At 35.1% G+C, this 14,866-nt stretch overlaps 1 long non-coding RNA gene across 1 annotated transcript; it reads left to right on the top strand.

Annotated features, from left to right (window-relative positions):
- The first annotated feature begins 11,876 nt into the window (after positions 1–11,876).
- Positions 11,877–14,175, top strand: LOC141626508 (uncharacterized). The gene is made up of 2 exons (XR_012536085.1): positions 11,877–12,138; positions 12,890–14,175. It is a non-coding gene; the product is annotated as an uncharacterized LOC141626508 (long non-coding RNA).
- The last annotated feature ends 691 nt before the right edge of the window (positions 14,176–14,866 follow it).

Below are 14,866 nucleotides of genomic sequence, written 5' to 3' on the forward strand. Positions count from 1 at the left end.
GATCAGAATTGATTAATTAGTCTTGCATAAACTAGGATTATCACTGACCGGGTTAAGACTAGTATAGGCCACGATAATTGAATAGAGATAATTTAATGATAGCGACCGCATGTTAAATTAGATTTAAAAGAAATATTAGAATCGACCGATCATATGACTTTCAACAATATAAATCGCTCAATCAATTAATTAAATCTCACCCTTGACGACTACCTAGTGAACCCGAATCCCTAGACTCTTTAATATTATTGTTATTCATCCTTTATTTACATTGCAATTAGTTGTTAGAAATCAAATCAAACAAACCCCCATAAAACGGTTACCTTTAGGACAAACTTAAATATAAACAAACTAGATAATCACCGCCTCCCTGTGGATTCGACCCTGACTTACCGCTAGATGTTTTGTTAGTACTAAGCTAGGATTTATTTTGATTAAGGCAAATGATTGAAAATAACCTTATCAAATTTGGCGCCGTTGCCAGGGAGGCAACAATTGTTCTGTTTGTTTCTGTTTATTTTTGTCTTTTGTTTCAGGGAACTTCGGTTCCTTGAGACAGTTTTATCTTTTCTTGTTGTTTTCGTGTATGCCCAGGTCTAACAGGTTAGAGATCCTACCGTTTGATCCCGAGCCAGAAAAGACTTTTTGCTACAGACGAAAATTTCAAGAGAAGTAAGTTAAGTGGAAGACTTGAGTACACTTGACTACGAGCCGTATACTTTCGCAGAAGACTCGTCCTTAGAAGAGGACACACTTATTTCTGTAGCTGTGACATCTACAACACCAAAGATGCCTACATTAGCAAGGCACTCCGAACCCACGGTTGATTCTATTCCTAAAGGCTTCAAGCTCCCTACCGCTGATAAGGGAACTTTTGAGATCAAGCCTTCTTACATAAGCTTGATAGAGAGGAATTTATTTGGAGGAAACTCAGGAGAGGACCCCGCAAAGCATATGGAGAAATTCGTTACTTATTGCTGTTTTATTCCTTTGACAGCTGGGGTGTCTCAAGATCAGGTCAAGCAAACTCTCTTCCCTTTCTCTTTGAGAGATGATGCGGCTGAGTGGTTAAGGGACTTAGACATGGAGACCGACGCAATTACCAACTGGACTTCTCTAGCTCTTGCATTCTACAAGAGGTATTTTCCACCACAGAAAACTAATGCATTGAGAAGTCATATTACAAGTTTTAAGCAAGGTCCTACTGAGGATTTTAATGAAGCATGGATACGGTTCAAAATACTAGTGCGGTCCGTCCCTCACCATGGTTTTGAGATTTGGTTCCTTTGCAACCAGTTTTACAACGGGTTGTATGATGATCATAGAGCTTTACTTGATTCTGCTGCCAATGGGAGATTCCAAGATAACACCAATGATGGTAATGCTTGGAAGTTGATTGATCAGATAGCTACATCACAAAATGAGTATGGTAACCCCGGAGTAAGTAAGAGAGGAAGTGGCTCGAGATAGTGCGGTTGCGGCTGAAGCCATACCGGCTCAAATAGCTGAATTGAAGACTACTCAGTCTTTGGGTAAGCAAGAGATGGTTCATATGGTTCAACAAGAAGTGTCCTGCGAGAGATGTGGGATAGATGGCCGCACTGCGGCCAAATGTATGAGTACTATTGAGCAAGTTCATGCTTTCTAATCTTTCAAGCAAGGTACACCATATTCTAACTTCTTTCAAGTTCCTCAACAAGGTACCTATGTTATCCCTCCAAACCGTGGTAATCAACCACAAGGAGGTTATCAAAGGCCAAATCAAGGAGGTTTTCAACAATTTCAACCTCCTCCTCAAGCTCCAAGTAATGAAGTGTCGGAGTTAAAAGCTCTATTGCAACAAACTTTGATGATGCAACAAAAGCAAACGGCTCAAATCTCCGAACTTATGGCTCATAACAAGATGTTGGATACTCAAGTTGCTCAAATGGCGGCTCAAAATCCTTCAAAACAGTTCGTCCTTCCTCCTCAAGGTAAACAAGCTCATGAGCATGTAAATGCTATTTCTTTGAGGAGCGGTACTACTTATAAGAGTCCGGATATACCCACTAATGAAGATGAGGTTCCTTATATGCATACTAAGGGATTGGGCAATTTAGAGCTTAGTGATGACGAAAAAGAAGCTGACAAAGTTGAAACACGAGCTGAAGATAAAAGCGAAAAAGACGAAACAGACGAACCTGCTAAGGTTCCTCGATCGAGTCCCCCCAGGCTCGATCGAGGAACTTCCGTGCTCGATCGAGTCCTACCAAGGCTCGATCGAGGATCCTTCCTGGCAGCTGACGGTGTTTCGAAAGTTGATAATAAAGCCAAGCAAGCCGAGCCCATTACCATAGCACTACCTTTTCCGCATCGTCGAAAAGTCTAAGCCGGACAAGCGATTGGAAGGTTTATGGAAGTAGTGAAAAATCTTCAAGTGATCGTGCCCATTACTCGAATTGGTAACTCAAGTGTCGGCTTATGCTAAGTTCTTAAAGGAAATTTTGTCAAAGAATCGGTCTTTTGATGAAGTGGAGACTGTCGCGTTCACTCATGAATGCTACGTTGCGTTGCAAGCCAATTCTCCACCTAAGCTTAAGGATCCAGGGAGTTTTTCTATTCCTTGTACTATAGGCCCTTTATCTATTGACAATGCTTTATGTGATTTAGGAGCGAGCGTTAGTGTCATGCCGTATAAAATTTGCAATCAATTAAACATGACTAAGCTTAAATGTACTAACATGACTATTCAACCGGTGATGTGTCTATTAAGCACCCTATGGGTATTTTAGAGGATGTGCCGTTAAGATAGGAAAATTTTTCATTCCAGTCGACTTTGTAGTGATAGATATAGCTGAAGATTCTCGTGTTCCTATTATTCTAGGACGACCATTCTTGCATACTGCAGGGGCGGTTATAGATGTTAGACATGAGAGTCTTACGTTCAACATTGGAGAGGATACTATCACTTTTGGTCTTGACAAAGCATCACGTCCTCCTAATTTAAAAGCTTCTTGTCATATGATTAATGTCCTTGATCCTACTTTTGATGATTGCCTTGCTTTCTGTTTTGACAGGAATCCACCTGACGCCCCTGCTGATGCGTCATATTTATGGAGCAAGGAAGTGGATGAAATAGAGAGATTGATATATGGAGATGAACCTCCTCCTGAGGTGGTTTACAGCTGTGATGAGAATGTTGACATTGAAGCTGAGTTGGATGCTTTAGAGGCAGAAATATTCAAAGAGAAGCCAATCAAATTCTTTGATGAAGCTTCTATGACGGAAGAAGTGCCTTATCTCTCACCAAGTGAAGATGACATGAAGAATGATGAACATTGTTCATATTTTATAAACTTTGAGTTTGATGAGCCAGGACATTTTACATGATTTTTATTCTTTGCTTGGACTTTTTATTGGTGCTACTTAAGTTTGTGTGTAGCACATGCGCTACTTTTTTATTTACTATTACGAGCTTTAACTTGTATTGATTATGATTCGTGTGCGCATTTGTTTTAAATGCAGATTTCTTGCTCGACAGTAGGTTCCTCAATCGAGTGTCATGGGGCTCGATCGAGTCACCTCGTCTTTTGGGTCAATAACGTAGTCAGACGATGATAGGATTTGCGAAGATGATTATTTACCCCTGTTTTACAGCTGGTTTGGGGGAATCATAAGCTCTTACCCGGTATTCTCTTCCCTTGTACCTTCTTTAATTGTATTATCTATTTCTTTTCCACTCCTTTTGTTAGTTGTGTCCTTTAGGTTGATGTATTTGTGTGTGATTGCTATGCTGTAGGCGTCACAATGGAGACACTGTGACATTTAGGTTTGGGGGAGGAGTTTATTTATGTTGTGTGATTTATTTCTGTTGTGTGCTTTTATATCAAAAATACATAAAAATTAAAAAATTTCAAAATACAAAAACATGTTTTATTTATTTATTTTAGGTCGAGTCTTGGTGAATTTAATAACTATGATGTTAAATTGCATTGTTTTTGCATTTGAATCCCAAATAGTTGTCCATGTACATTGTTTTGACTCGTTAGCCATGAAAACAAAGCTCATAATTCAAGTCTTAACCATATTGGCATGCCTTATATTGATTAGATTTGACACAATTACGTTGGTAAACTACTTAAATTTTGAGGTCTATAGAGCTTCCTAGGCCAGGAACATCAATAAACTGGTCTCATTGTCAATTAGGCTTGAGTGTGGTTTCTCCTTGTGGAATATGTAATATCAAATTGCATAAGTGTGATATTGATTTCTTGATACTTTTATTGCTTTCATTTGACTAAGTACATGTGAATAGGCGATTCTTATCGTTCAAATAAGCCTTATATTACCTTTTGTTAGCCCGTTTGAACCCTTGTAGCCAATCTTAAATTACATCTTATGAGCTACAATCCAGAATTTGCCTACCTTTTCGGGACAGTCGCAGTTGCTTATTTATCATGTCTATTTTTCTATTATGGTTGGGTTGGGACTTATTGTTGTCATGTGGGTATAGCAAAATACTTTTAGCGATTGTGTTGTATCCTTGTGTTGGAAAAAGAAAAATATGAAGCAAAAGAAAAAAAGAAAAAAAAAGAGAGAGAAAAATCGAAAAATAGAGAAAGAGAAAAGAAAAGAAAAGAGATTGCTTCATTTGGTTTTGTCAAGGATCAAAAGGATGGTTGTTAGAGTCTAATGCATAGTTGGAGAGTAATTTATTAGCTCTCATATGTTGTAAAGTTGAGATCATTTCTCTAAGTTGGGTTCATTTGTTATTTTAAGATTTAGATTTGGTTTGGGTTAGCGCTGCGACTACCGTCTTAGCTCCACATATCCATAACGTGTTTTGGCACAAACCACTTCTATTACTTTAACCCATTTGTCACCCTTATTGTCCTTGATACATGTACTTTTGTCTACATATGATGATTGCATATTAGTTGGGGAAATCCCTATCACATTAGATTGCATGCATGTTTCATAAGTCGAGTGAGTGTTTCTACTTCTTTCTATCTTCACATATAACTCACCCTTACAATACTTATGAGTGCATGAGTGGATCCGCGAGAATCCGACTAATTTGTCTTGCAAGATCGAAAGGTATTTGGCATTTGTATCTAGTATGGTGACTTGAGACTTGAGCTACGTTTTCTATTTCCCGTACCTTTGAATTTGTTTTATTGGTACACTTTAGTCATTACTTTGTTACAAGATATGGATAGCTTGGGATTTGTATGTGCATCAACATTAGCTCTGAGTTGTTTATTTGCCATTTGTATGATTGCCTTTTGTATTGTGTGTTGCTTTGCTTGAGGACAAGCAAAAAGATGGTTTGGGGGAGTTTTATGAGTCATAATTATATACATATTTATGCCTCCCCTTAATTGCTTTTGATACGATTTTCGTGCTAGTTTATAGCATTTACATGCCTTTTAAGTTAGAATGTCGATACTTCCGCCTTTTGATGTTTGATGCAGGAATGATGCATTTGAGGAGCAAAGGAATGAAATGAGCATCGCGGAGTGGGCATGAAGGGATACACGAAGCATGGCACGAGAATCCATAAGAATGAAGGAAGAGAAGTTAAGAAGAAAACACGAAGAAAAGAGTTTCTTATTACAAGTGCCTACTTTGAAGAGCCATATCTCGAGTTCTACAACAGATTTTCAAGTAATTCCAATTGTAGGTAAAAGCTTATCTTCTTCGCTTTCCAACTCCGCAAAAATCGCTTGTTTCTGACAAGTAACGAAGAAATGGCGGTCGTTTGAAGTTCAGTGCGCGAAACAGGAAATTGGTGCCTCGATCGAGTCAACCTTGGCTCGATCGAGGAACTTCATGCTCGATCGAGTCACTCTCGACTCGATCGAGGAACCAACCTAATCAACTAAACTTTGCAATGTCGAGAGTTGGGTGTTCTTGAACTTTGGTGCCTCGATCGATCCAGGCCTGGCTCGATCGAGGAAGTGGTTCCTCGATCGAGTCCACCTTGGCTCGATCGAGGAACCTTCCAGTTTTATAATTCCCGCAACTTTCCTTAAGTCGGTTATGTATTGATATAAATACCAAAACTCGTACCCTAGGTTATTTATGCTTTATTTTACATAAGTTTACTATAGCTACCTTAGAAAACTCTCTCAAATACTTAGTTTAGTTTATTTATTGTTCTTCCTTCCGGATCTAAACATTGCTATTACGGTATTGTTCTAATCTTTCAATAATTACTATTTCAATTACTTGTTCATCTTTATTATTGTTCATCATGCTTTCCATTACTATTATTGTTGTTATTGCTTTAGTTATGAGTAGCTAATTTATTCATCTAGGGTGAAAGGGGATCTAGGTTGTTAGAAAAGGGGTTACTTATGAATTGATTGTTAAATTGGTCTTAATTGTTGTTTGATTATCGTATTACTTCCAATTAGTTAATTACTGATCAGAATTGATTAATTAGTCTTGCATAAACTAGGATTATCACCGACCGGGTTAAGACTAGTATAGGCCACGATAATTGAATAGAGATAATTTAATGATAGCGACCGCGTGTTAAATTAGATTTAAAAGAAATATTAGAATCGACCGATCATATGACTTTCAACAATATAAATCGCTCAATCAATTAATTAAATCTCACTCTTGATGACTACCTAGTGAACCCGAATCCCTAGACTCTTTAATATTATTGTTATTCATCCTTTATTTACATTGCAATTAGTTGTTAGAAATCAAATCAAACAAACCCCCATAAAACGGTTACCTTTAGGACAAACTTAAATATAAACAAACTAGATAATCACCGCCTCCCTGTGGATTCGACCCTGACTTACCGCTAGCTGTTTTGTTAGTACTAAGCTAGGATTTATTTTGATTAAGGCAAACGATTGAAAATAACCTTATCATGTACAATAATATTGTAATACAAAAAATGTGACCATCGTCTCTTACTTTGTTACCTCACGAGATTTATTACTTTTATATGCGAATTAAGCTAGAAATGGAAACAAAACCACATCAACTAGGTACATATTAAATTAACGTGCTTATAAAATTCTCTGACGATCACTTTGAAGAAAAAAAAACATGTGCTTAAGAGTGTGTTTTTAAAAACAAATAGTACACAAGCTTCCATTTTTAGTTTTCAACAGTTCAAACCAACTAAAGACTTTCAAATTTTAATAATATTTGCATAAATTGTAATGGCCACAATATGATGAAAACTATAGACACTTACAAAAATATTACACAATAATGATTCTCACATACAATATCACCATTGACCCGATCTATTGTCATAACACTAGATCTACACGCAAAGATTAATAACTTATAATTTTCAAACCATAATTTTGATGATTACTTAGAAAATAATATAATCTTGAAGTTTCGATTTTTTTTTATTTAGATCTGGACTCAAAAGAACTAAATTAGAGTTATAAGTTCTAATGAGTAAGTTAGATAGAAACTAATATATGGGAATGTATAAGTTATGGATGTAAGATGAATTTAATTGGGATGATTGGAATATGAATGGAAGATGAATTTTGATGCTTTGAAGAAAGATGAATTGAATATGGATTATGTTTTATGATAAAAAAAATTTGGTGTTATTCTACATGGTAACCGTGGGTTTTTTCAGATTCTACGTGGTAACCTTACCTTTTCAAAATACACACGTGGTAACCCTCTACTCTATTATTACGTATCAACATGACCCTGAACTTGTATTCCGTCAATTTTTCCGTTAAAAAGTTAACGGAAAGTGACATGGAGGAATTAATTTTGAGTTTTTTCTACATGGTAACCCTGTGTTTTAAAAATTTCTATACGACAACCCTATTTTTGTTCAAAACACGCAAGATTAAAAACATACTCATTCAACTAATCATTTTTCTCTCATTTCCACTCGATTAAGCTATTTACTTTTGATATGCTCACACTACTACAAATGAGCACTTGGGCCACGGCTAAATTCGTGGCGCAAGTGTTAAATTTTCGTGGCTAAATCATTTGGCCACGGAAATACCTTCCGTTACGCAAGTGGCCGTGGCAAAGAGATAGCCACGGGAAAAACAAGAACGTGGTTATTATTAAATTTTTGGCCACGGATTCTCTCGTGTCTAATAACTCCCGTGGCCAAAAAATTTCCCGTGGCCAAAAAATAATTCCCGTGACAAAAAATATATATGAAAATTAAATAAATAAAATGTTAAATAATTTTTTTTTCACGATCGATATTTTATCATATATGGAATCGTGACAATTTCGGTACTGGTTTCGCTAGTTAACTCGATTCATTTGAACGTTCTTTGGTTTCACCGGTCATGCATTCGCGCGCATCAAAGAGGCTTCCCAGGAGGTCACCCATCCCAACACTACTCTCACCTGAGCACGCTTAACTGTAGAGTTCTTTTGATGTGCTACTAAACCGAAAAGTTAACTTTGTTGATATAATTAGTACTTTGAATCCTTTTAAGTTTATTTTTTTTTTCTTTCAAAATTTACCTTTAGTACTATTTAATTACAAAATTGTTTCATAATTTACGAATTTTTGTGGGAAAAACATCATTTTGGCCAAAACAATCAAATTTTCGATGTTACCCTCCCGACTAATGATTTTGACGTCATTTTTTTGCCCAAGTTAGCAAAACTATTTTCTATAAAAAGTAAATTTAATAGTGTTTTCCTAACATTTTTTTATTTCTTTAGTTTATCGACATTCTTATTTTCATTTCTCTTGAACTCATTTTTTCGTATATTTTTTTACGCAAATGCTATTGTATGACCGCCGTACCTACGATATGAAAAATTAAGCATTTTTGGTAAAATAATGACCATTTTTTATAACTTAAGGTCTTTTCCCCCCCAAATTGGTCACTATTAACCAAAAAGTAGTCACTTTTTACTCAAAAACACGAAAATACTTTGGAGTATCATACAATAGAATCTCTTATTTTCTTAAACTGATTTCTATTTGTGATGATTTATCGTTTTTATCTCAAATTTTTCACATTATTTGCACATGTGACTTTAAATTATTATAATTTCTATATTTTCCCTGTGATGTACTCATTTTCAAAGAAAAAAATTTCTCCATATTGAATTTTGGGTAAATTGATAAAACTACCAAGTTTAGTCATCTTTTTCATAATCAATAGCAACATAATCAAAAATTAGTAATCACTACCAAAATATTAACTTTTTTCTACGATAGGTACCAAGTCGCCTTCTTACTCCAATTTTTTTTCCTATTTTAAAGGTGTTTTCATCTAAGAGAGGGATTTTGGAAGTGGGCGAGTGGAGATTTGTACTTGAATGATGGCTTTTTGGACTTTTTCAAGTAGGTTGAGATTAGATTTTCAGGCGACTTAGTACCGATCGTAGAAAAAAGTTAATATTTTGGTAGTGATTACTTATTATTGATTATGTTGGTACTGATTATGAAAAATGGTCCTTATATTATTACTGTTTATCAATTAACCCTTGAATTTTTTATATTGATAATTTTTCCGATATGTTTTTTTCTTAATTTATTTGTGGAAGATCATTTTTTTCTTTTATTTCTCAGTGGACTTATTTTATTTAATCAATTTTTTTAATCTAATTGTCGTTTTTTTTTTTCACTCCTAAAAAATTTTTTGCCAAACTTTTTTCTCACCAAGTTAAATTTTATATCAAATTCAAATTTTTCTATTAATATCTTACAAATAAAGTTGTAAATCAAATTTTGAATGAACCAATTGGACAATATGTTAATTTTAGATTGATCAAAGATAAATGATAAATAACTTATTTATTTAATTTTATATGCTATGTCTTTAAATGTGATACGATCATTTAAGATTGTTATTTAAGATTATAATGTTTTAATTAAAAAATTAAAAGAAACTCACGACTCTAATAAACAGAATTATATATTAAAATAAATTTCTTAAATTAGAAATGTTTTGAAAAACCTTCAAAACGTAATTGTGATTTCTAAAAGAATAAAAAAAATTAGACGATAAACTTTTCTTTTCTTGCATATAAGTTTATAAAATTTTAAAATCTTATTAAAGTAAATAAAACAATAAAAAAATATTAATTAACTTAATCAAAGTTTTTGTAAAATTTTATATTTAAATGCATTTTCATATTATTTATATTTGATTAAATTTTTCTTTTAGATTTTAGGTTTGCTTTAACATGAAAATATCTTAATTTAAGTCGGAAAAGATAGTCGCCACGGGAGTTTGTTAGTTCGTGGCTAAATTTTTTTTTTGCCACGGAACAATTCGTGGCTAATTAAAATTTCGTCACGGGTGTGACATAGTTCGTGACTAAAATGATTATTTGCCACGGGTGTAGCTTATTTCGTGGCGCAAGTGACTTTTTGCCACGGGAAAAGTCATCCCGTGGCATAAATTTTTTTCCAAAATAATGAATAAATTTTTCCTGTGGCTAAGCCGATTTTAGCCACGAATTATAAATTCTCGTGGCATAATTCGTGGCGCAAGTGACAATTTGTTGTAGTGTCATGCTTGGGGAGTTGGGCCATGTTAACGAATTGTTTCTACCTCCACCTACTTGATATTATAAATTTCAATATTCATGTTGTTTCCAACGCTAAAACGATTGATCATTTGCCTCTTTGTGTCAGAGGCCTATTCATTTGGTCAAAGTGTCTGAGACAACGAATGGACGCGTTATAAGGAGGGAGACTAAGTTATTCACCTTGTAGACAAAAGGAGATATACAAAGAAAGTGAGCTGCTCGAAGATAAAATAATTATATCACACACATTAAAATATAAACGAGTATTGAAATATTTTCTTTAGATATTGAAAAAACCTTTAACAAGATCCTCTAAATTTTAATGTAAGAAACCCCCCTAGGAACAAAAGGAAGGAGATTTGGTCATTCAATAGGTGATATTTGACATTTTTAGTGTAATCGAGTGACAATGAGAGAAAGATGATTAATTGAATAAGTATGTTTTTAAGCTTGCGTGTTTTGTACAAAAAATAGGTTTATCGAGTAGAATTTTTTTAAAACATAGGATTACTATGTAGAAAAATTCAAAATTAAATCTGCCACGTCACTTTCCGTTAGCTACTTAACGGAAAAGTTGACGGAACACAAGCTTAGGGTTATGCTAATACGTATTAATAGACACAAATACTATCTTACAACCAGTTGTATATTAGCATTGTACAACCGCCTCAAAGTTGTTGAGTTCTTTACACAAAGTTGTCGAGCTATTTTATAAGTTATTGAGCTAATTTAAAAAGTTATTGAGTTTAATAATTATTCCTCTTAAGCTCAATAACTTTGTATTGTAACTCGACAATTTTGTTAGTAAAGCTCGACAACTTTATAACAAAACTCGACAACATTGAAAAGGTTGTACATAAACTACATACAACCAGTTGTATAATCTACTAATTGATTAATAGAGTAGAGGGTTATCACATGTGTGTTTTGAAAATGTAAGGTTACCATGTAGAATCTGAAAAAATACGAAGTTACCATGTAGAAAAACACCAAAAAAAATTTTTTTTTTTTGGTTACAAAAAACACCCAAAAATTTGTTGTGGTTCAAGCATAAGGTTAGGTGGTCATTTATTTATTAAAATCTTCTTGTTTTGTTCAAAATGAGAGTGTACTAGTGTGTCATGCCCAATTACTAGCTAGCGGGTCATATTTGCACAAAACAAGTTTATTCAACCCGTCTTAATGTTTCAGACGGATCTCTAGGTCTGAAACAAGAATTTGTGTAACACAACACGGGGCGGGGGGGACAATTTCCCATGCTCTAATTACCATTCCCAAACCCTTGATTCCTCCGCAACCTCTGCATGTAAGCCATACATCTCACACATAAAGAGAGAGAGACAACTTAAAAAGGGCAGTTTGAAGGACCTTTCTTATTAGACTCTACTATCATTTGCACATTAATTTCCTCAAAAATTTGTAACAAAAAAAAAATGGCAAGTTCATACAAGAGCATGAGTAGTAGTAACTAGTAACAATCACAGAGGGAGCCCATATGCATTGATGCTATTGTTGGCATTTGGTGCTGCCATTTTGGGAGTAATGGTGCTTCATAAGCTTAGAGAGAAGCGTATTTTTAGTCTCCTTGTCAAAGAAAAAGACGATGAACTCCTTGCTCTTCATCTTCTTTTTCAGGTTTTCCTTCCTAACTCTCTGATGTCCTCTAGTAGCGGAACTAAGGAGGGGCTCGCAAAAGCACTCGCCTCTCTAGATATTGAAAATTTTGAAAATCTTAGCTAAAATATTTAATTTTCTTTTTCTAATTAATTTATTGCATCACTAGTTCGCCACTTGAAATTTTTCCGCACCCTAACTTTAGATATGGGTTTGCATGCAAAGAATTTTGGTTTTACCGTTGTCACAAGCCAAGTGAAGTTGACGAAATTTAGCGACATATTTTGTTGTTCCCCCACTATTTCTTTTAAACGACTTAGATGATCTAACGGTCGCCAATATAAGTAATGGATGATGGTGTGGAAGAGAAATAATATATAATATAAACCGATTAGAGGTAATGGATAAGAAATGGAGAAAACGAAATAAAGAGGATCCTTGCTTATATCATTCTAAAGAACATTTTGGGATCCTTTTGGGATTATGGAGATTGGAGTAATCAATAATTTTAGTTTTTATTTACAATGTGAGTATTTATAATTTTGGGACCATTCTTAATATTTACAATGTATATCGCCTTATTGGAACATTATTTTATAGCTTCTATATCTGAAAATATACGACTTTGGGAGAGATGTAATTTCAAGACAATGATTTCTGGGTCATATAAATCTACTTTTTTTGTATATTGCACAACAAATTCTTTTATTATTACAGAGTACTGTACAAATAATTTGGAAACTTAATGCACTGCTTTTCTCGGAGCTTGCAGAGAGAGCAGGAATTCAACAAAGACGCAAGGAGAAAATAGAGGAGATGAAAACCAAAGTATACTCCCTCAGATCACAAAAGCTGGAGCTTGAGAGAAGGCGGCAATTAGAGATGGAATCTACGATTGCATCTCTAAGAGATGAGCGGAAGGTCATAGAATCCACACTCGAGGAGGAAAAAAACGAGATTAAAATGCTTACTGAAGAAGGGATGAACTCGACATTCCCTCATGTTTCTGTTCTTCAGGATATGATAAAGATGAAGGATACGGAAATCGAGGAGCTGAAACTCCGGCTAAACACGACAGAATCTAATTTCACTGGTGCCAACCATTCCTTTGAGAAGGCAACAAAGCACTACAACGAAAGCCAAACTGATGGCATTGTTCAGCAAAGTGAAAAATCAATTGATTCGGATGAAAATCAATACAAGGAAAAAAAAAATGACGTACAAAGTGTCCCAGTCCTGAATGTTACAGAGGTAAAACTCAATGACACTGGTAGTCTTCATGACAATGCTCGGGACCAAGAAACCCGAGTATTGATAAACGCTTTTAGAGGTGGACTGAAGGTGGAGGAGTTAGATGTGGGTGTTAATGGCTCGGGTTTACGAGTGAGGAGGAGACATTCTCGAAGAACAAGGTTGCGGGATGTAAGGAACAGGAGATCTGAGGAGCATCAAAACAATCAGGTGAAACCCGCGGAAGTTCACCTGGCACTGAATCAAACCCAAGATACCCGCAGAGAAGATCAAGGATATATTGAGACAATACCGAAATAAATTGAGGCGGCCGAGAATGGAAATAAGGCTAGTTCTATCAGCAATGAAGGAACTGAAAATGGAATTAGAAAAACAAGATTTAGTGATGGTGAGCTTGAAAGACGAGCAAATAGGGAATCAGATGTGGAGAAACAGATAGATGAAGAAACGAACAGTCAACATGATAAGGATGCAAACAGGAAGCTGTTGAAGATGCACAGCAATACGTTACATGTCACCAAGAACAAAGAAGGCAACCATAAAGGAAAGGACATTGTAGGGAAGGGTGATAATGACGACTTGGAGGAAGAAGCAGAAGAGGAAGAAGCAGATATCCAAAGATTTGTGGAATCGGATCCAGACGAGGAAGAAGCAGAAGAGGCTGACGACTGACGAAGAGTCTGAATATTAGTAACATTTATCATTTTCACTGATAGTAGAAAAGTCTCATGGAAGCATGTTTGTTAGTAGAAAGCCACAGTAAATTGCAGAATCATTGTTTTCGTCTTTTCGGCTATTATCAATTATTCCATGTTTATATGATAATACCACATTACTACGACCACAATAGCCAGGTAGCTTAGGCTCCGTGCATAGCTTAGTAAAGACTAAAGAGGGCAGGGATGTGTACGGGAGTGTTCAAGGCTTTAAAATGACTAAAATTACCATTGTGAAGATTGCATTGCAAATAGAGCACAAATTCTCATTATAGACCGGGATAAGATTGCATTACAAATAGAACACAAATTCTCATTATAGACGGGGATATCCCCATCTATAATGAGACTTTCTAGTTCTACAGAATTGGTAGAAAATGAAACATATTTTGTTTTATTCCATTATAATACAAAACCCAAAATAGGATGCTTTGGTTCAAGGAGAGATATAAAATCACAAATTCTAATTATAGACGGGAGATATCCGTCTATAATTATAGACGGGTCAAATATCCACCCACTTTAAGCATAAGACAAGCAACAAGTTGCATGGTGGGGCCCAAAAATATCACCACTTTAAGCATATTTGACCGGTCTTTCACTTTAGACGGATATATCCGTCCTCCAATAATCAAAAGTATAGAGATTGGTAAAGTGAAGCGATGATAGTAAGAAAATTATACTGTACGAGTTACGACCTCTAAAAAATAAGTAGGATTGTCAAAATAAGTCCAATAATACCAATCTCCAATAAATTTTTGGACCGGGATCAAAACCACTAG

This window comes from Silene latifolia, chromosome Y (genome assembly GCF_048544455.1).
Source record: "Silene latifolia isolate original U9 population chromosome Y, ASM4854445v1, whole genome shotgun sequence".
Classification (NCBI taxonomy): Eukaryota; Viridiplantae; Streptophyta; class Magnoliopsida; order Caryophyllales; family Caryophyllaceae; genus Silene; species Silene latifolia.